The sequence below is a fragment of the Rattus norvegicus genome, chromosome Y, assembly GCF_036323735.1.
Source record: "Rattus norvegicus strain BN/NHsdMcwi chromosome Y, GRCr8, whole genome shotgun sequence".
Classification (NCBI taxonomy): Eukaryota; Metazoa; Chordata; class Mammalia; order Rodentia; family Muridae; genus Rattus; species Rattus norvegicus.
Genome location: NC_086040.1, coordinates 39,764,390 through 39,785,515, shown reverse-complemented (window position 1 = coordinate 39,785,515; position 21,126 = coordinate 39,764,390). Strand labels below are relative to the sequence as shown.

Genomic DNA, 21,126 nt, shown 5'->3' with positions numbered 1-21,126 from the left:
TAATTGCTACTCTGTATGATTTTGTATATATTGTTTCCTGGTTTTACGTTTACTTAGAATTATCCAGTATGTGAATGGAAGTCTGGGTCCCTGTGTCTGTACCTGATTCTTGTGCCTTTTATTGGCTCTTTGCTATCTGCTTCTTTTGTTCTACTCCAGTTCATTAACCTTTACCCTAATTTTGTCCCTTAGATGATTTTTTGTTATCTACTGAGAGTCAGAAGGAATGTAGATACAGGTGACAGGAGAGGTATAGAAGAAGGGGGAGAAATAGAGGGTAGAGGAACCGTAAAAAATATATTGCATAAAAAAGTCTATTTTAAAGAAAAGAATTTTAAAAACATACTTTATATGGCCTGTCTGCTCCCTTTTCTCAAAGTCCTAACTAGTTTCATATCAAAAGTTTTAGTCACTTTCCAACTCACAGAAAGTGATTTGTTTACAGCCAATCTGGAACTGCAACTATATGAGTGAAGCTTCTGCACGCTTAAAGTAATGCAGTCTTTAAATGCTTTCAGAGACATCAATCCATTGGGGTATAGTGGGTATTTCACATGATGGATGTTACACATTTTCAATGGGAAGATATACATTTTTGATACTTCAATTTTCATGAAACTCTTCAAGTTCAAATTAAAAGTTGTATGGGATATAGGTATGTTCCTTTGAAATTTTCACAATTTACCAAATAAAACTAAAATACCATTAATAAATCAGAATATATTGTATCCTAAGCCCATATCAATATAGCAATTAAGAAATAGAAGTAGATGTGAATTATTGGATAAAAGCTGTTTCTGGAGAGGCACTATTTTATTTCTGGCACAATTTCACTTCGTTGGTACATGGTTTAAATCAAACTTCTGTTAATGAAGGTCTTGCTGTAGAAGACCATTCTTTCACTAAGGGAATCTCAAAACCAGTTGCAAAGAGCGCTAGCATTTCAATAAATCATCTGAAGCAATTTTGGCAATGTCTTTATAACACTAAAATGACTGCACAGGAGTTAGTCTTCATCAATATCTCTGCTTCAAAGGGAATACTCCTCATTTCATTGTGTAATAAAATTTCAAATTCAGTTTCATGTAAATTAGATGATGATGGTGATGATGTCATTGTTGTTGTTGGTGGTGGTGGTGATGAAAATGATGAAGAAGAATTCAAAAAAAGAACTTTTGGGACAGAAAACAAAGCCCATACTATTTTCAGTGTTTTTCCTATCTTTAGTGTATATAAGATCGACAGTGAAAAATAATCTATAGTAAGTGCTATGTTGGGATGGAAGAGGGTTAAGCTCATCAATAGCCGACAAACCAACAGAAGAGGAAGCACATTTTGTCATGAGAAATTTATAACTATTCTACAAAAAATCATTATCATAACCATAGCAATGAATCAATTTAATTTTGTGAGGGAGCAAATTGACTTTCAGAGTTTAACCAATATACATAAAGTTATCATGGACAGAGTGCAATCCATAGCTGTCAGTACAAAAGCCCATGAATTTTAGATCTTGGTCTCCTAGGATTTTTAAAATGAATGACATAATGAAGGCAATGTGCAACCTTGAATGTCTTGCCATATAAGTCACAAAGACACCATACTACATGTTGTGTATCAGGATAGACCTTTTTTCTTCACATGTATTCAGAGTTTCAAAGATTAAAATGGTTGAGGTTAAGAAGAGGGCATTTTTCAGGTTGCATTGACCTCTCCAGTGTGCAGTTTGGTTTTGGTGGATCATTACAGTGTTTAATTTTATTTTATTTGAACAGGTGATAGAATTTATCTGTACAGATTAATGACCCTCAGTTTGATATTTCCATAATGCAGACACCATGCACTGAACTAATGTAACATTGACTTTCCTGCAACTTACCAAAAGTGAGGATACTTTTAGGGGAAAAAAGTGACTTGCAGAGGTTACAACAAGTCTTAATAGATTTTCAGAATTTTTTATTTTGGAATTTTTACTTATTCTTCATACATATATACAATGTACCTTGATCACACCTATCCTAAACTTGGTTCTACTCTTTCCAGAACATTCTCATTCCAGTTTCATGTTCTTTATATTTTTTCTTTTCTTTGTAATCCATTCCTTTACTGAGTACTGCGTGCTGGGATGTTGCCTAATCTTGTCTTAATCATGTGCTGGACTTGTGAATACGAGGGTAGATGCAGTGAGTCCATAGGTCCAATAACTGTGTCATGTCCAGAGGTCACGATTGCATCCTCCCAATCCTCACATTCTTTCTTCTCATTTTCTGCAATGTTTCCCCAGCCGTATGATCAGCGTTCATCTTCTCACAGTCTTAGCACTTATACCAGTTACACATATCAGCAGTAATTGTTGCACAGCACACATACACATTTCTCTGACCACAGCTCATGAAAGCTGTAATCTATGGACAAAAACAATAAGAATTGGAAGACAGTTTGACAACATGGTCATTTAGCAAAACAGGAGTAGTAGGATCCTCTCTACAACCATTTGAGACATGGGAAACTTTGACCATGTTTACAACATGAGATCTGACTTCCCTTCTATAGAAGAGGATTCAAAGTCAAACAAACTGTAGTTGTCTACTTTCATAAGATTAAGGCATTTGTCCTCACAGTTCTATTCTTTTCAATTGGGACAATGATATCTAGCTTCATCAATATCCATTCCAATTATGTAATTTTTCTCTTTTTCTGGTTACATAAAGGTCTAGTGTCTATATATGTCATTTATCCAATTTTGTAACATGGATATTGTGAACAGTGAGAAGATAAACTCATTTAATAAAGGTATCATAGAAATATATAGGTAGATACTTTCAGGTACATATTCTTTCAGTGGTACTATTGAATCACAAGTGATTTCAGTTTTTAGTTTCTATATCGATTTCTATAGTAGCTATATTAAAATTTAGTCCGAGCATCTGTATTCTAGGGTACATTTTTCAGCAACACAGTATAAACATTTTCATTTGTATTTATACTTAACCAATGATTTGTGGGTTTAGTATTTTTCCTGTACATTTTGATAATTTTTGTGCTATTATTTTAAGCATTTGTTCTAGTATGTAATATATTTTTGAAGAATAAGTTATTGGGTCTTATTCAATGGATATGATCCCTATGTCAGATAAAGAGTTGGAAAACACCTTCTTTAATGATAAGGTAAATCGCATGGTCATTGCACTGAATCTTCTGCTGAGTTTCAAGTGCTGTTCATGCATATATATATATAAACTAGAAATATCTATGGGAAGTTGAAGGAAAGGAAAATTTAAGACCAAAAATATGTTATATGTTATATATATATATGGAATCTTCTGTTCCTGTATTTGTTCATGATAAAAAGGCATGTTATTAAATGGGAAATAACTTTTCTGTTCACTACTCTAGCTCAATCTTCAATTTTCAGTTATATTTCGTTTGCCTACTCTCCTCGTTTGTGGTACATCTATGCCTGCCTTCTGAAGAAAATTGCAGTGCTAGACCCTTATTTATGACCTCTTGTGATAAGGAAAGAGAAACTAAACAGCTATCCTAATAGAAGTCCACAAATAGAGATTGGATTTCAACACAGTATTTATCTACAGTGAGACTATAATCTAGGAGATTACTGAAAAAGATGTAGCAAATTTAGTAATTATTTTTTTTTAATTTCCATACCAAACGCTGCCCCTCCCTTGTCACTTCCTCACAGAGTCTCTGTCTCACTCCTCTTCTCTCCTAAGATGATGACACACCTAGTTATGGCCCCAACTCTGAAACATCAAATCTCTTCAGAATTAGGCACATCCTCTCCAACTGCAGTTAGACAACGGAACCCTGTCTGGGAACAGATTCCTCGGTCAGGCTACAACTTTCAGGACTTCCCCCACTCAAGTTTTTGCGGAAGCCACATGAAGATTGATCTACATGTCTGCCACATATGCACCAGGGGCCTAGCTACACCCTGTGCATCATCTTTGGTTAGGGCTCAGGCTCTAAGAGTACCCCGGGGTCTAAGTTAGTTGACACTGTTGTTCTTCCTGTGCAGTTTCTATTGCCTTTTGGGCCACCAAACTGTCCTCAAGCTCCATCCACTGTTTGGCTGTAGGTGTCTGTATCTGCCTGAGTCTGCTGCTGGGTGGGGTCTCTCAGTACAACATGCGCCTATCTGCGAGTGTAATAGAACAACATTAATAATGCCATGAATTGTTGCTTGACTATGGGATGGATCTCAATTTCACTGGCAAGTCACTCAGTCGCTGATTTTCTTTTAGACTTGACGAATTTTACGTTGAATGCTTTGTGGGTGTACTGGTGTCTTTAACCCTCCACTGGTGGTACTTCCTTGCCACAGGCGTTGACCTCTTCATGTTCCATATCACCAATGTAAGTCACAGCCTAGGAAACCCCCATTGATTCGTGGGTACCTACCCTATCCCAGGACTCTTTCTCACCCTGGATATTTCCTCTACGTCCTCATCACCATAAGTTCAAGATTTCCTTTCCTTCTCATGACTATCTGGCCATATCTCCTGTCCCTTCCCACACATAATCCATTCTCTTCTCCCTTCCTTCTTCCAACCAGTTCCTTCCCTCAGTCTCCCTCCAAGACTATTTTATTCCCCATTCTAAGTGAGAGTCAAGTACCTGCATTTAAGCCTTTCTTCTTGTTTATCCTCTTTGGATCTATGAGGTTTGTGGAGGGTATCCTGAAGTTTATGGATAATATGAACTTATAATTGAGCAATTTCAAAAACCCTGCAGAAACATATTTTTATAGTAGTATATCAACATTGAAAATTATATTTCAGTATGAGTGAATGTCAAGAGGGGCAAAAATTAAGCAAAAAGCAACTTAAAATATAAATCAAATCACATTTTTTCCAGCTGATATTCTTATAATAATAATACTCTTCTACCATAAATAATTATTACCTCACAGGCGATTTTTTAAATGATACCACAATTGGAAGATAAGTGATGTTTTTAACAAATAATTATGCAGAGTATGACTAAGATCAAATAAGATAAATATATTATTTTGATATCACTTGCTGGCATTTTATCTCAAACATGATGTATATTGCATTAAAAATTAAGGTCTTATCCCAGCTCCAAAAAAAAGAAAGAAAAATAAGGTATCAGTTTTCAATTTTAGTATTTATTTTAACCTAACCTATAAAGTGACAGGTTGCCTTATGTCATGTTTGCAGACATTGAACTTCATCCTACCTCCCTCAGTTCTTTTTCCACACCGCTTCTATGCCTCTCTCACTTATACTATACTGTCTGCATCATTCTTACTTCTACATTCATATCCCACATGCTCGATATATTCCAAACCACACTGTTTTAACCCCACTTTCTAATCTCATGTGACCCATTCCTGTTTAATAAACTCAAACGACCCACAGCTTCACCTAAATGCAATTACATTAAAATTAAATTGCACATCTAAGACCCTAATACTGAGTTGCTGAATGATCTAGTCACATAGCAAGCTCTCTGAAGGAACTGAAAATAACAAATATTTCCTTTCATTACAGGAATAAAGAAAAGGCCAGCTCACTGCACAATCACTTGATATCATGGAACAATTCTGCCAACACTAAAAAGGGAAATCTCATAAAGAGCCCGGTACCCGAGTCCACAGTTTCTTACCTTCTGTTTCATTGTGCACACTCTGGCCACAATTTCATTACAACCAGGTTGAAACCAAAGGTATTCTCTGCACCAAGGATCCATTTCTATTATATTGTCATATTCAGCCATGTTCAGTTAAATTTAAGCACCGACCACACCAAAGGCCGGGTTTATAAAGTATCAAACAGAAACCTGAGAAGAAATGCTACAAAAATACATTCATAACTAGTAAATAAACAAAAGGTCTTTTACTAGTTTAAACACTGCATCTATCCCTTTACATTGTCTTGAATGTTTCTGGGTATATTCACAAGCCATGAAAAATGTGTTTAAGTCAAGAAACAACTTGTAAGATTTACTTTTCTCTGTCTATTATATAGACTATAAAGACTAAATTTAGATATCAATGCTTAATAGAAAGCAATCTTACCTGTTGTGTCCTTTCACCTGTTTCTCCAATGTTTCTTTTTTATAATTGAAAAAAATATAGTTAACCCTGTTATTTAATATTTTCCCCGGTCCACTTCAATTTCTACTTCAATTCTGAGTGATAAGTCTAACTGGGATCTGATTACATATATTGGCCACATACGTATTTTTCTTAAAAATCCTGAGGCAATGTTTTATATGCCTGAAAGTATTCTTTTGCGAGAGCATTATTCTGGAAATTTAGTTCATCACTTTACATGGTTTTCTCTGAATGAATTTATTATTTGCTAATTTGTTTTAAATTTTTAGGAGTATTGTGTGTGTGTGTGTGTGCCTGTGTGTGTGTACATACACACATACATGTATATGTATGCTTGCTAATTCAACTTTAATATGAGCATAGAAATTGCTTGAGTCATATTGATAATTTGTGGAGATAGTGTATTTTAGTATATGCTGTACATAAACTTGAAAATACATTATGTATATTTTTTCAAATGCAATGTTTAAATATGTATATTCGATCTAACCTACTAATTGCAGTTTAAGCATTTTCCAACATTAATTTTATCTTATTAGGTGTCTAGAAAGAAATACATGGAATCATGAATCATCTCTTAACTCCAACTGTAGGTAGACTCAATGATATATCTTTTTTTTTTGTTGTTTTTTTTTTTTTTTTCGGAGCTGGGGACCGAACCCAGGGCCTTGAACTTCCTTGGAAAGCACTCTACCACTGTGCTAAATCCCCAACCCCATGATATATCTTGCTTTTATACATGATTGCTCACCTTTGGTTCATTAAGTATATATTTAATTTGCTCTATGTATAAGTTTGTGCCACATTGTTTATATGTATTCGTTGATAATTTACTTCTGTCAACAAAAATTAAAAATAAATGATTTATATACATTATTTTCAAAATCTAAGATCATTCAGTTTCTTCCATAATCAAATACCATAATGCATAAATATCAGAAACATTTCTTGTTTGTGGCTATTAACAAAAATTTTTTGATGTACCATTACTACAAACATATTTGATATTATCCATTGAAGTTTTTTCAAGGAGTTGTCTAACTTTTAATAAAGGGAAGTATAGTAAAATTGTTAGTATCTTTCTTTCTCAAATGATATCAGTATTTTTTCAATCTATATTCCTTTAAATTGAAAAATAGATTTTTGTTTATATAACTCATAACAAAAAGGGACATGTTGGGTATAGACAGCAAAAGAGACCAAAGGAAGTTAATGCCAAACTCTAACATTTGTGCCAATATCAGAAATGGGAAATGATATTTTACTGTATGATTAATTTAATGAGACAAAATGTCATTTTTATCTAATAATTTCCTGACTATTTTATGTATTTATATTTCAAATGTTATCTCTTTTCCTCCCTCTCCCATAACCCCCACCAGATACATGACATCGCTGGGGATGTTCCCATTCCCACCAATCCACTTCATCTTCAATGCCCTGGCATTACCCTACATTGGGAAACAAGTCTTCACAGGATTAAGGGCTTTTCCTTTCAACGATGTTAGACAGTGCAATCCTCTGCCACATATGTGGCTGCACTCATGGGTCCCTCAATCTTTACTCACTAGTTGGTGGTTTGATCCCTCAAATTTCTAGTGGGGTCTGGTTGGTTGATATTATTGTTCTTCCTGGGGTTTTGCAAACCCCTTCAGCTCTCTAACAACTCCATTGAACCATCTTGTTCAGTCCAATGTTTAGCTACAATCATCCTCACCAGTGTCAGTAGGGTTCAGTCAGAGTCTCTCAGGAGATATCCTTATCTGAGTCCTGTCAACAAGGGCATGTTTGCATCAGCAATAGTGACTGGTTTGTGTGACTGCATATGGGACAGATCCTAACAAGAGGCAGTCTCTGGTTGACCCTTTCTTCAGTCCCTGGTTAACTCTTATCCTTGTATTTCCTACCATGAATATTTTTCCCCTTCTAAGAAGGAATGTAACATCTGCATTTTGGTCCTCTTTCTGCTTGGGTTTCATATGACCTGAGAATTCTTTCTTGTGTATTCCACACTTTTGGGCTGATACACACTTCTAATAAATGTTTACCATTTGCATTCTTTTGTGACTGGGTTACCTCACACAGAATGATAATTTCTACTTCCATCTTAAGAATTTTATACAAACTTTGTTTTTGATAACTTAGAAGAACACAGGTGTGTAAATGTACCACATTTCCTTTATCATTACTATGTGGACAGACATCTGGTTTCTTTTCAACTTCTGGCTATTATAAAAAAGAAAGGTGCTCTCAACCTGTAGCATCACCTGACCTTCTTATATGTTGGAGATCTTTTGGATATATATCCAAGAAGTGGGTTTGTGGTATCCTCAGGTAGTCCTATATCCAACTTTGTGAGAAAACTCCAGACTGATTTCCAGAGTGGTTGTACAAGCTTGCAATCTGACCAAACATGGAGGAGAGTTTGTCTTTCTCTACCTCCTTGCCAGCATCTGTTGTCATCTCATTTTTTTACTTTAGCCATTCTAACTGGAGTGCGTGTAACCTTAGAATTTTGTGATTTGCATTATCCTGATGGCTAAGGATGTTGATATTCCTCAGTAGAGAATTCTTTGTTTAGCGCTATACAGCATTTTTGAAAGGACTATTTGAGTCTTTGTATAGATTGATTCTATCCCTCTATCAGATGGAAGATTGGTAAAGATCTTTTCGTAATTTGTTGATTGTACCTTTTTCCAAATGCCACAGCCCTAGCCCTACAAGAGCTTTATGAAGTCCCATTTGTAGATTCTTGATCTTGGAGTAAAAGCCATTGGTGTTCTGTACAGGAAACTTACCCACTTTTTCTTCTATTAGTTTAAGATTATATGTCATTTTTTGTGGAGATACTTGATCCACTTCGACTTCTGCTTTGCACAGGGTGATAAGAATTGATAGATTTCCATTCTTCTACATGGTAACCTCCAGTCGAATGAGAAACATTTGTTGAAAATGTTATCTTTCCATTGGATGGTTTTGGTTTATTGTCAAATATCAAGTGTCTATAGTCCATTGATCTACCTCACTGTCTCTGTACCGTTCAGATCAATTTTTATTAATATTCATATTAATATTTCAAATTGGTCTTTCTAACTCTGTGAAGAATTGAGTTGGAATTTTGATGGTGATTGCCTAGAATCTGTTGACTGCTTTTGGCAAGATGGCCATTTTTACAATATTAACCCTTCCCATGCATGAGCATGGGAAATTATTCCATCTTATGAGACCTTCGTCAATGTTTTTTTTTTTCTTCAGAGACTTGAAGTTCCTGTCATACAGAATTTCACTTGCTTGTTTAGAGTAAACCTGAGGTATTTTTTCTTATTTGTGACTATTGGGAAGGCTGTTATTTCCTTAAGTTCCCCTCAAACTGTTTATCCTTGAAGTAAAATGCTATAGATTTGTTTGAGTTAAGTTTACATCCAGCCACTTTGCTGAAGTTGTTTATCAGCTGAAGGAGTTTTCTGGTGGAAATTTTGGGGTCACTAAAATATACAATCACATCATCTAAAAATCGTGATATTTTAGCTTCTGGCTTTCTAAATTTTTCCGTTTTGCCCCGTGTTTTTTTTTTTTTTTTCTATTTTCTGTGAATAAGACTTCCAGTACCATACTGAAGGAGTAAGTAAAGATTAGGCAACCTTTTCCAGTCCGTGATTTTTGTGGTATTGCTTCAAATTTCTCTCCAGTAAGTTTGATGCTGGCTACTTTTTTTTTTTAATACTTAATATGTTTTCGTATGGCCGTTGAATTCCTGATATTTTCCAAGACTTATAACATGAAGAAATATTTATTTTTTTAAATTTTTATCAGCATCTAATAAGATGTTCATTTGCCATCCCCCGGAGGTTTGTTTACATAATTGATTCTTCTATATGCTGACCTCCAGTTGAACCGTAATTTCGTGAAAATTCTGTCTTTTTTCCATTTCGTGGTTTTAGCACCTTTGTCGAAGACAAAGTGACTGTAGGTGTGTGCATTCATTTCTGGATCTTCAGGCTAGGATATCTGGTGAAATTTTCAATTACCATGGATGGAGAAACCAAGACATTCCATGGCAAAGTGAAATGTACACAATATCTTTCCACAAATCCAACCCTACAAATGATAGTAGATGGAAACTTCCAACCCAAGGAGGGAAACTACACCGTAGCAAAAAGTAGCGAAATAATCTTTCAACAAACCCAAAAGATGGTAGCCACACAATAGTAGTTCCCTTTCTAACAACAAAAATAATAGAAAGCAATAGTCCATTTAATTTAATATCTCTTAACATCAATGAACACAATTCCTCAAATAAAAAGACATAAACTAGGAGACTGAATACGTAAAGAGGACCCAAGATTTTTCTGCATACAGGAAATACACCTTAGTGACAAAGAAAGAGTATCTCAGGGTAAAAGCCTGGAGAAAAATTCTAAGCAAATGTTCCCAAGAAACAAGCTGGAGTAGCCTTTCTAATATCGAGTAAAATTGACTTTCAACACAAAGTTATCAAAAATGATAAGGAAGGTAACCATACTTGTCAAAGAAAAATAATGCTAAGATGAACTTTCAATTCTGAACAACTATGTTTCAAATGCAAGGACACCTAAATTCATAAATGAAACATAAATATAGGTCAAAGCAAATATTGCACCACACACAATAAATTGTAGGAGACTTCAACTCCGCACTCTCATCAATGGACAATTTATGGAAACTGAAAGTAAACATATACGGTTAAAATAACAGAATTTATTTTAATAACTTGAAAAATCCAAATGTATTTAACAGAGATTTAGGTAACATTTCATCCTAAAACAAAAGAATATACCTTTTCCTCTTCACCTCATTGTAACTTCTCCAAATTTGACCATAAACTCATTCACATAACAGGCCTCAAAAAATACCAGAATATCGAAGTAATCCTATGCATCCTATCAGATCACCATTGACTAGGGTTGCTCTTCTATATTTTATTATTTTTGTATTTGTTTAAATTATCAATGATTTATTTGTGAGTTATTTTTGAAACATCACCTTTCTTGAAAATTTGTCACTATGCAATAAACCTGGGGTAAACCTAGTGGTAGTCCTTCCATTTTTGCCTCTACAGCAGAAACAGTGAGTGCTCCATTCCAATCTTGGTTTATATAATACATTTTGAGTTAACTCTTTGTGCATACATTGCATTTAATGTTTTCCTCTTTGCATGAATATATATTTGTATTATCTAACCTTACGAATTTGTAGTTTTATAATGAAATTTTTAATTTCATAATTTCTGGCTATAAATTTTGATCTCATTTTGTTTATATTTTTCTCCATTTTAAATGCATTTTCTTTGTGGATACTTTTCCCTCTTTATGTATTTTCGTGCCTTTATGGGATTTTATTTTTGTTTATCAATGGAAAAATGGAATTTATTCACAGCAGCACCCATATATGAAGGAGAATACAAGAGTTAATTAGCTATTTCTATAGGATGGATTACTTATTAAAAATAAGAATCTCTGGGGTTAGGGATTTAGCTCAGTGGTAGAGTGCTTGCCTACCATGCGCAAGGCCCTGGATTCGGTCCCCAGCTCCGAAAAAAAAAAAAAAAGAAAAAAAATTTCTGACACAAAGAACAGTGATGTATTTCAAACTACCCTTCCCCAATTATCCCAGCATTCAATAATGCGCGGTAGTGTGCTGTGCTCTGTGGCTGTGGGAAATAATTTATGGAAGAATAAAACCACATAACACAGAAAATTTAAAGAATCCCATTTCCCCCTACACACAGATATATAATGGGATTATAGGGTTGTCAATTATTGAAGAGATAGTACAGAATTATGTTGCTGCAAGAAAGTGATGGCAAGGAAGGATTTCAAACCATAGTCAACTATATAATTGCGGACATTTGTTCCCAAAATTGTGGGTTGTTCCCCAGGACAATAATAGCTGGACTGAATCCACCTTTTATCTATACAAAATGGGGAAGCATGGCCCTAATGGGAATAATGAAGACAAAAAAAAATCACAAAAACGTAAACTAATAGAAGCAAACCATTACCGCAAACTACCATAAACAATTTTATGTTCTAACTAGAAAAGGCATCAAAACTAAAGTCACATTTGTGCACCCTACGTGAAGACAAAAGTGAGTGGGGCATGGTCTTTTTCCCTTTTTTGTTTTTCAAGTACTTTACAGAAACAGGAATCTCATACTGCTTTTTCCATGATTTATTAAAGGTTTTAAGCCCTCATGTATTAAAGTACCATCTGAAAGTATTGATAGCTGCTGCCTAGGTTTTTTTCAAGTTCACAAACTTCTTGGAATAATGTTCCAAAATGTAACTAGGCCCAACCCTGAGCTGTAGAACTATGACAAAACAATAATAACAGATATTTTCAAGGCACAAGCACTATAGTACTATACAATTGAGTACAGTAATCCAAATTAATTCAAATAGCTCAAGAGAGAAGGAAGATACATCTAAAAAAGGGTTAGAAAAGTGGTGAAGAATCAACTCCTACCTCGTGTATGCCAGCATTCATGGTTCTGCAGTAAGTCCTACGAGGCAGTATCCAAGTAGCAATGAGAGGAAAGAACTCAGGACAAGACAGAGAGTTAAACTAGCATGGTGGGAAATGTTAGTGAAAAACTTAGATATGAAAATGTCTTGTAAAATTAAAAAGGGATTTTTTCTTTATTTTCTCATTCCAATCAAAACAGACATCCCTGAATGATTCTCCTCTAAGGCTTCCATAAAAGAGGTAAAACAAAAGCCAACATAAACATTAAACGATTGAAAATGAAACAAAAGAAAAAAAAAAACTTGTGTATGTTTCAGAGCAGGATCACAGGAAAATGAGCTGAATCTGGTCAAGATGAAACCTAGAGTGACAAGCAGGAACTAGAATTAAGAGCTGCAAGAAATAGGGAGGGGAGCAGTGACAGGAACATGGCCACGCCTGAGAGATAAGGCTGGGCCCTTTACAGGGGCACAGAATGAGGTAAGAAAATATTTCAAATAAAGCAGCATCTTTCCTTTGCTCACCTCAAGTATCCCATCCTCGAAAAACCCCCATTTAGGGAATAATACAGAAGAGTTGTGGTATGTATGTAACTCACTTCCCATTTCCTTTTAACCCTGTCTCCGAAGTCAGGAAATATGAGCATTTTGTATTTCCAAGAAGAAAAATACCTCCCCAGGTATAAGGATGTCCTGAGGACCATGTGACAAACTGAAATATGTGAGGGCAGAGAAGGTGGAGACGTCTCATTCCACGGAGCAGAAATGTGACTGCCCAAGTTAAAGGGATAAGGCAACCATATCAGGTAAACCAGGTCTCATAACATTAACCTTATTTATATTATTATTAACTATTCTTAGTTCAAATCCCTTTTCAGCTCAATCCTCATTTTGAATGAAGCTGATTTATCCTTCAATGTGTCTGTACCATCTTCTCTTCCTAGGATTGGCTTTCATCATGGGGATAATAGATGATTGTGGCAGCATAGGTGTTGGTTTTATCCCTATATATCACTTCCTTTACGTACTATATGTGTAGTAACATTTAATGACTTTCATTTGGAGGTATAAATGATTGAGCTAATATATATGGTTTAAACCTCTATTGACAGTATTTAGAAAATATCAGGTATCCATTCTCTGTAAATAATTGCTTCTCTCATATGATAAGGAAACAATAAATTTTATTCTAGTCAAAATAATCTCTATAATTTTAATATCCAATGATACAGAAGAACATTAAGATAATGTGGAATATTTAATCAGCTGAACTGCATATCATTTATTTAAGAATAATGAGAATCATTGATATGTTTCTAAACATAATATAAGAACAAAAACCAAAGCATTAAATAAATAGTGGCAGAAGATCAGGGTCAATTTGTTAAAAGTAGCTTACCTTCAGATCCACTGTTTTCTTTTATTTAGTAAAAATTTAATTTAAATACTCTTCTTCAGTATTTTTCATCCTGTCATTGACTCTATTTTCAAAGCTCTATCCGATAACATTCACGATTGTTAAATTTAAAACCAAGAATTTGCGTGTGTCAATCACTTTCTGCATTTCCTTATTTGCAGTTTATTCTGTTCCCAATGTCCATGTTCGGTAGAAGTCATGAAGAATTTCTGGCTCTTTTAATGAAAATTTTCTGAAAGCATATACTATTCATAGTTGTAAAATGCTGTGCATATGTTTAATAGTACTGGATATTATAGTTAAAATCATCTGGATTCAGAATTTCTGCATAACACACTAAAATACTAAATATAAAAACTAGAGGGGTTGGTGATTTAGCTCAGTAGTACAGCGCTTGCTTAGGAAGCGCAAGGCCCTGGGTTCGGTCCCCAGCTCAAAAAAAAAAAAACAAAAAAAACAAAAAAACTAGAAGAGCTAGAATTTATTACATATTTTTTTCTCTTCTAGGGTCTGTAAATTTACAAAAACTGAGCAAATGACTTCTTTCTGTGAAATTCACATTCATGAACTATTAAATACTAATCAAACAGCCGTGTCAACCCCCATAAATTTGGATTAAATTCTAATTGCAATCTAAAATGTTTGTAGTAAGTAAATGGGCAAATAATTTGCTGAATATACTAAATAAACATGTAGTATAATCATAGGTTTGCTCTTTATTAAATAAGAACTCCCAGATATAACTTAATAAATACAGATATTGAATTAAGTTTTTTCTTATATAACAGCTAATAATGCTCTGAGTAATGGCTTAAATCACAAAACCATGTACAGTAAGTAGAAATGTCTAGTGAGTTACTGGTTCTTTCAAGCATCTTGAAGTAAATCAATCTAAAATAAATTCCTTTAAAATTCTCCTAAACCCACTTATCATGAAATATTTCAAATCAGAGTAAATAATCCCAACACCTTTTCATTTGCTCAGAAAAAAGACATTAGCTTTATTTGATTCTTGCCCTCCCCGCACTCATTCTTCTACCAAAAACATCAATTTCCAACATAGCTCTCTGATATGACTCTTTTTCATTATCACTGACACTACTTCCAGTTAGACTTCAAAAACAGCCTTCAAATCATTCTCGGTATCATTTCATAATACATAAGTAACCAGAGTCCCTTCCTATATACATACTGAGTTAAACAAACTTATTTAAAACTATTCAATTATTTCTAAGATATTTTCCATAAATAAAAATTTATATCTCTTATATTGTTTCTGTAAGCCCATATGCTTTATTTGCCTAAGCTTCAGATTTATTTCTTCCTCTCTTCCATCACTTAATCTATACAACCTTCTTTCACATTTACTTTTTGTATATGTCAAGCTATTTTTCCTTTTATTTACCTTATATTTATTGTAATATTGCCCGAAATATAGTTCAATTATTTTTCATCTTATTTAACTTAACTGTCACTTTCTTAGGACAGTCTCAATGAACTTATTTCTAAAATAGATTCTTGAATTATTTGCATACAATCACCTACAACACACTGATTTATGCATTCACTTCTTTCTTTTTTCTTATATCTTTATGCAATTTTTATAAAAGAAAGCTCATAATACTTTTTATTCATTCATAATCTATACCACTATTATGGATCCCGGTACATTAATGGAGACTTATTATTTATTACATGATTCAGAAAGTTGTAAAAATAAACTTTATGCTTTTCTTCGTTTTAATGAATATGCATTCCATGCGTTGGTTAAACCATCATGAAGTAATTAAGTGAGTTGATAAATATATTAAAATTCAATTACCTAGATGACATTGTCTAAACATTTTATTTTTCAACGATAGTCTATTTCATATTCAACAGCAATGCTTTGTTGTCTGAGCAATTATCTCAGTTAGGAATACATTTGACATGTAAGAATATGATACCTTATTTTAATTCATAGCGCCCATGTAAAAATGTCAGGCGCCACTCATGTTTTGTCCAGTCTCTGAAGATAAAAAGGGATGATCATTCCTAGGGGCTCACTGGTCACAGAGTCAAATTTCATTTGTGGGCTGTTCCAGTGAAAGATTAAAAATCAAGAGGACCCAAAGCTATGTTTCCATAGCTGAACCTGTACCTCACCTCTCTGTGCCCAGACACCACCAGGAAATGGCTGGATTTCCAGGAGTACTGACACACTCAAGATCACATTAGAGACTACCACTTCTCAGAGTCCTCAGAACCCAGGAAGAGAGGGGCAGTCTGCTACAGGATACTTTTGATTTCTATCTATTCCTTGTAGCTGAACCTGTTCCACAGCTTTGGTACACAAGATGCTTCAGGAAAGACCTAATCTCCATGGAGTGCTGACACACAGGCTTACAGGAGGATCAATCCATTGTCAGAGACAGTAAAACCAGCTAACCCCAGAGATAACGAGATGGCAAGAGGGAAGTATAATAGCCTAAGCAACATAAACCAAGGCTACATGACATAATCAGAACTCAGTTCTCACACCAACGCAAGGCTAGGATACCCTCAACAGAACAGAAAAGAAAAAGAAATGTTTGTACTTCAAATCACTTAACATGATGATGTTAATGGATTTTAAGAAAGACATAAATAACTCCATCAAAGAAATACAGGACAACAGATGTAAAGAGATAGAAGCCCTTGTAGAGGAAACACAAAACTCCCTTAAAGAATTACAGGAGACCATAATCAAACAGGTGGAGGAATTGAACAACCCATCATGAAAAAAAATATTTAAACAGCAACAACAACAACAACAAAAACACACAAAAAGAGTCACTCTGGATATGGAAAACCTGGGAAAGAAATTAGGATTCAAGAATGCAAGCATCAAACAACAGAACATAAAAGATGAAAAGATTATCAGAGACAGAAGGTACCATAGAAAACATTGACACTACTGTCAAAAAATGCAAAACACAAAAACTCCTAACCCAAAACATCCCAAAAATTTCAGACAAAATGAGTCGATAAAACCTAAGGATTATAGGTATAGAAGAGAATGAAGACTCCCACTATGAAGGGCCAGTAAATATCTTCAACAAAATTATACTACAAATGTTCCCTAACCTAAAGAAAGAGACAATATATGAGAAGTAAATAGTACTCCAAAAAATTAGACCAGAAAAGAATTTTCTCCCATCATATAATAGTCAAAGTATAAAGTCCACAAATCAAAGAAAAAATATTAAAAGCAGTAAGGCAAAAAGGTCGACTAACATAAAAAGGCAAACCTATCAGAATTCCACCAGACTTCATAAAAGACACAGATCCTGGGCATATATCACACAGATTCTAAAAGAACAAAAATGTCAACCCATGCTACTATAAAAACTCTTAACAACATAGATGGAGATATCAAGTTATGCCACACAATAGCAAATTTAGAAAATATATTTCCACAAATCCAGTCCTTCAAAAGATAATATATCTAATGTTCCAGAACAAGGAGGGAAACTACACCCCCACACAAAGCAAGAAAATAATCTACTTTGAAAAAACACTAAAGAGTTAAAGAAGATAGCCACAGAAACGTAATTTGATATCTAACAAAAAAATTAACAGAAAAAAGCAAATATTGGTCCCAAATAAAACAAAACACCAAAGGACTCAATTCTACATAAAGAGTGTGTGTGTGTGTGTGTGTGTGTGTGTGTGTGTGTGTATGCATATATATATATATATATATATATATATATATATATATATATATATATATATCCCAGCATTTTGCTGCTTAAACAACACAATCCAATGACAAAGACAAATATATGTTCAGAATGAAAGGTGGGAAAAAATTATCCAGCCAATGTTCCCAAGAAAGAACCTGGCGTAACCACTCTAATATCAAATGAAAGAGACTTTCAAGGAAAATTTATGAAAAATGGTAATGAAGGACATTTCATACTCATCAAATGAAAAATATACCAAGAAAAAATCAATACTGAATAATTATGCTACAAAATGAAGGGCATACTCATTCACCAATTAAACTTTATTAAGCTCAAAGCATACATAATTCCATATACAATACCACACTGTCATAAATGCACAGATCATGGAAAGAGAAACTAAGAAAGGACACAGAGAAACTAACAAGGTATGAACCAAATATTTTTAACAAATACCAATACTACCTTTCATCCTAAAACAAATAATACACCTCCTTGCCATGGGCCAGCCCTAAGATTGATCTTTCTCCTGTTCGTTCTTCTTGAAGAAGCTGAGAATGAAGGGTGTTAGCTGAGGGTAAGACTTTGTCTTACGAGATATGTGATAAGATTTTGTCTAACAAGATATTTTGGGTTGCTGTATAATAATAAGTTTACTTATCTAAGTTTAAGTTACTAAGTTTCTGTACCTGATTTACTTATCTATGTCCAAGTCACTATGCTGTGCTAGTGTAACTGGTCTGCCTTCTGAGACCAGAAACTGCAGTCTCTGGCACTTACCACCTCATTCTGAAACAGCAGGAGATAAAGTAGAAGATTACTTGCTGGAGCCTTTTCCATTTTGTCCTTATGCTTTTTGCTTGACAGGCTAGGGAGAAGCTTGGAGCCATCAACATCTATTAAACCATGAGAAGTGCATAGCAATTACAGAATTAAAAACTTTTACATAGACAAATATGCATAAACATATAATTTCACACCTGGATTCAATAAATGTGCATTGATACATTTCCACTGAAATTCAGCTGGGCCCAAATTTCATGCAATCTCACAATTACATTATTTTTTTCTTTTTTATTAACTTGAGTATTTCTTATATACATTTCGAGTGTTATTCCCTTTCCCGGTTTCCGGGCAAACAACCACCTCCCCCCTCCTCTTCCTTATGGGTGTTCTACTCCCAACCCTCCCCTCATTGCCACCCTCCTCCCCACAGTCTAGTTCACTGGGGGTTCAGTCTTAGCAGGACCCAGGGCTTCCCCTTCCACTAGTGCTCTTACTAGGATATTCATTGCTACCTATGAGGTCAGAGTCCAGGGTAAGTCCATGTATAGTCTTTAGTTAGTGGCTTAGTCCCTGGAAGCTCTGGTTGCTTGGCATTGATGTACATATGGGGTCTCGAGCCCCTTCAAGCTCTTCCAATTCTTTCTCTGATTCCTTCAACGGGGGTTCTATTCTCAGTTCAGTGGTATACTGCTGGCATTCGCCTTTGTATTTGCTGTATTCTGGCTGTGTCTCTCAGGAGCGATCTACATCCTGCTCCTGTCAGTCTGCACTTCTTTGCTTCATCCATCTTGTCTAATTGGATGGCTGTACATGAATGGGCCACATGTGGGGCAGGCTCTGAATGGGTGTTCCTTCAGTCTCTGTTTTAATCTTTGCCTCTCCCTTCCCTGCCAAGGGTATTCTTTTTCCTCATTTAAAGAAGGAGTGAAGCATTCACATTTTGATCATCAGTCTTGAGCTTCGTTTGTTCTAGGGATCTAGGATAATTCAAGCATTTGGGCTAATAGCCACTTATCAATGAGTGCATACCATGTATGTCTTTCTGTGATTGGGCAGGATGATATTTTCCAGTTCCAACCATTTGCCTACGAATTTCATAAACTCGTTGTTTTTGATAGCTGAGTAATATTCCATTGTGTAGATGTACCACATTTTCTGTATCCATTCCTCTGTTGAAGGGCATCTGGGTTCTTTCCATTTTCTGGCTATTATAAATAAGGCTGCGATGAACATAGTGGAGCACGTGTCTCTTTTATATGTTGAGGCATCTTTTGGGTATATGCCCAAGAGAGGTATAGCTGGATCCTCAGGCAGTTCAATGTCCAATTTTCTGAGGAACCTCCAGACTGATTTCCAGAATGGTTTTACCAGTCTGCAATCCCACCAACAATGGAGGAGTGTTCCTCTTTCTCCACATCCTTGCCAGCATCTGCTGTCACCTGAGTTTTTGATCTTAGCCATTCTCACTGGTGTGAGGTGAAATCTCAGGGTTGTTTTGATTTGCATTGACCTTATGACTAAAGATGTTGAACATTTCTTTAGGTGTTTCTCAGCCATTTGGCATTCCTCAGCTCTGAATTCTTTGTTTAGCTCTGAACCCCTTTTTTTAATAGGGTTATTTGTTTCCCTGAAGTCTAACTTCTTGAGTTCTTTGTATATTTTGTATATAAGGCCTCTATCTGTTGTAGGATTGGTAAAGATCTTTTCCCAATCTGTTGGTTGCCGTTTTGTCCTAACCAAAGTGTCCTTTGCCTTACAGAAGATTTGCAGTTTTATGAGATCCCATTTGCCGATTCTTGATCTTAGAGCGTAAGCCATTGGTGTTTTCTTCAGGAAATTTTTTCCAGTGCCCATGTGTTCAAGATGCTTCCCTAGTTTTTCTTCTATTAGTTTGAGTGTGTCTGGTTTGATGTGGAGGTCATTGATCCACTTGGACTTAAGCTTTGTACAGGGTGATAAGCATGGATCCATCTGCATTCTTCTACATGTTGACCTCCAGTTGAACCAGCACCATTTGCTGAAAATGCTATCATTTTTCCATTGGATGGTTTTGGCTCCTTTGTCAAAAATAAAGTGACCATAGGTGTGTGGATTCATTTCTGGGTCCTCAATTCTATTCCATTGGTCTGGCTGTCTGTATCTGTACCAATACCATGCAGTTTTTATCACTATTGCTCTGTAATACTGCTTGAGTTCAGGGATAGTGATTCCCACTGAAGTCCTTTTATTGTTGAGGATAATTTTAGCAATCCTGGGTTTTTTGTTTTTCCAGATGAATTTGCAAATTGTTCTGTCTAACTCTTTGAAGAATTGGATTGGTATTTTGATGGGGATTGCATTGAATCTCTAGGGTGCTTTTGGTAAAATGGCCATTTTTACTATATTAATCCTGCCAATCCATGAGCATGGGAGATCTTTCCATCTTCTGAGGTCTTCTTCAATTTCCTTCTTCAGTGTCTTGAAGTTCTTAATGTACAGATCTTTTACTTGCTTTGTTAAAGTCACACTGCGGTACTTTATATTATTTGGGTCTACTATGAAGGGTGTCGTTTCCCTAATTTCTTTCTCGGCTTGTTTCTCTTTTGTATAGAGGAAGGCAACTGATTTATTTGA

General features: G+C 35.1%; 1 long non-coding RNA gene across 1 annotated transcript in view; it reads right to left on the bottom strand.

The window, feature by feature from the left end:
* The window catches only part of LOC134484264 (uncharacterized), a 31,096-nt gene extending 12,230 nt beyond the window's left edge, over window positions 1-18,866 (bottom strand). Inside the window, exon 1 of the long non-coding RNA XR_010061679.1 lies at window positions 18,508-18,866. This is a non-coding gene — a long non-coding RNA (uncharacterized LOC134484264). The remainder of the gene's footprint in view (window positions 1-18,507) is intronic.
* Window positions 18,867-21,126: the final 2,260 nt, after the last annotated feature.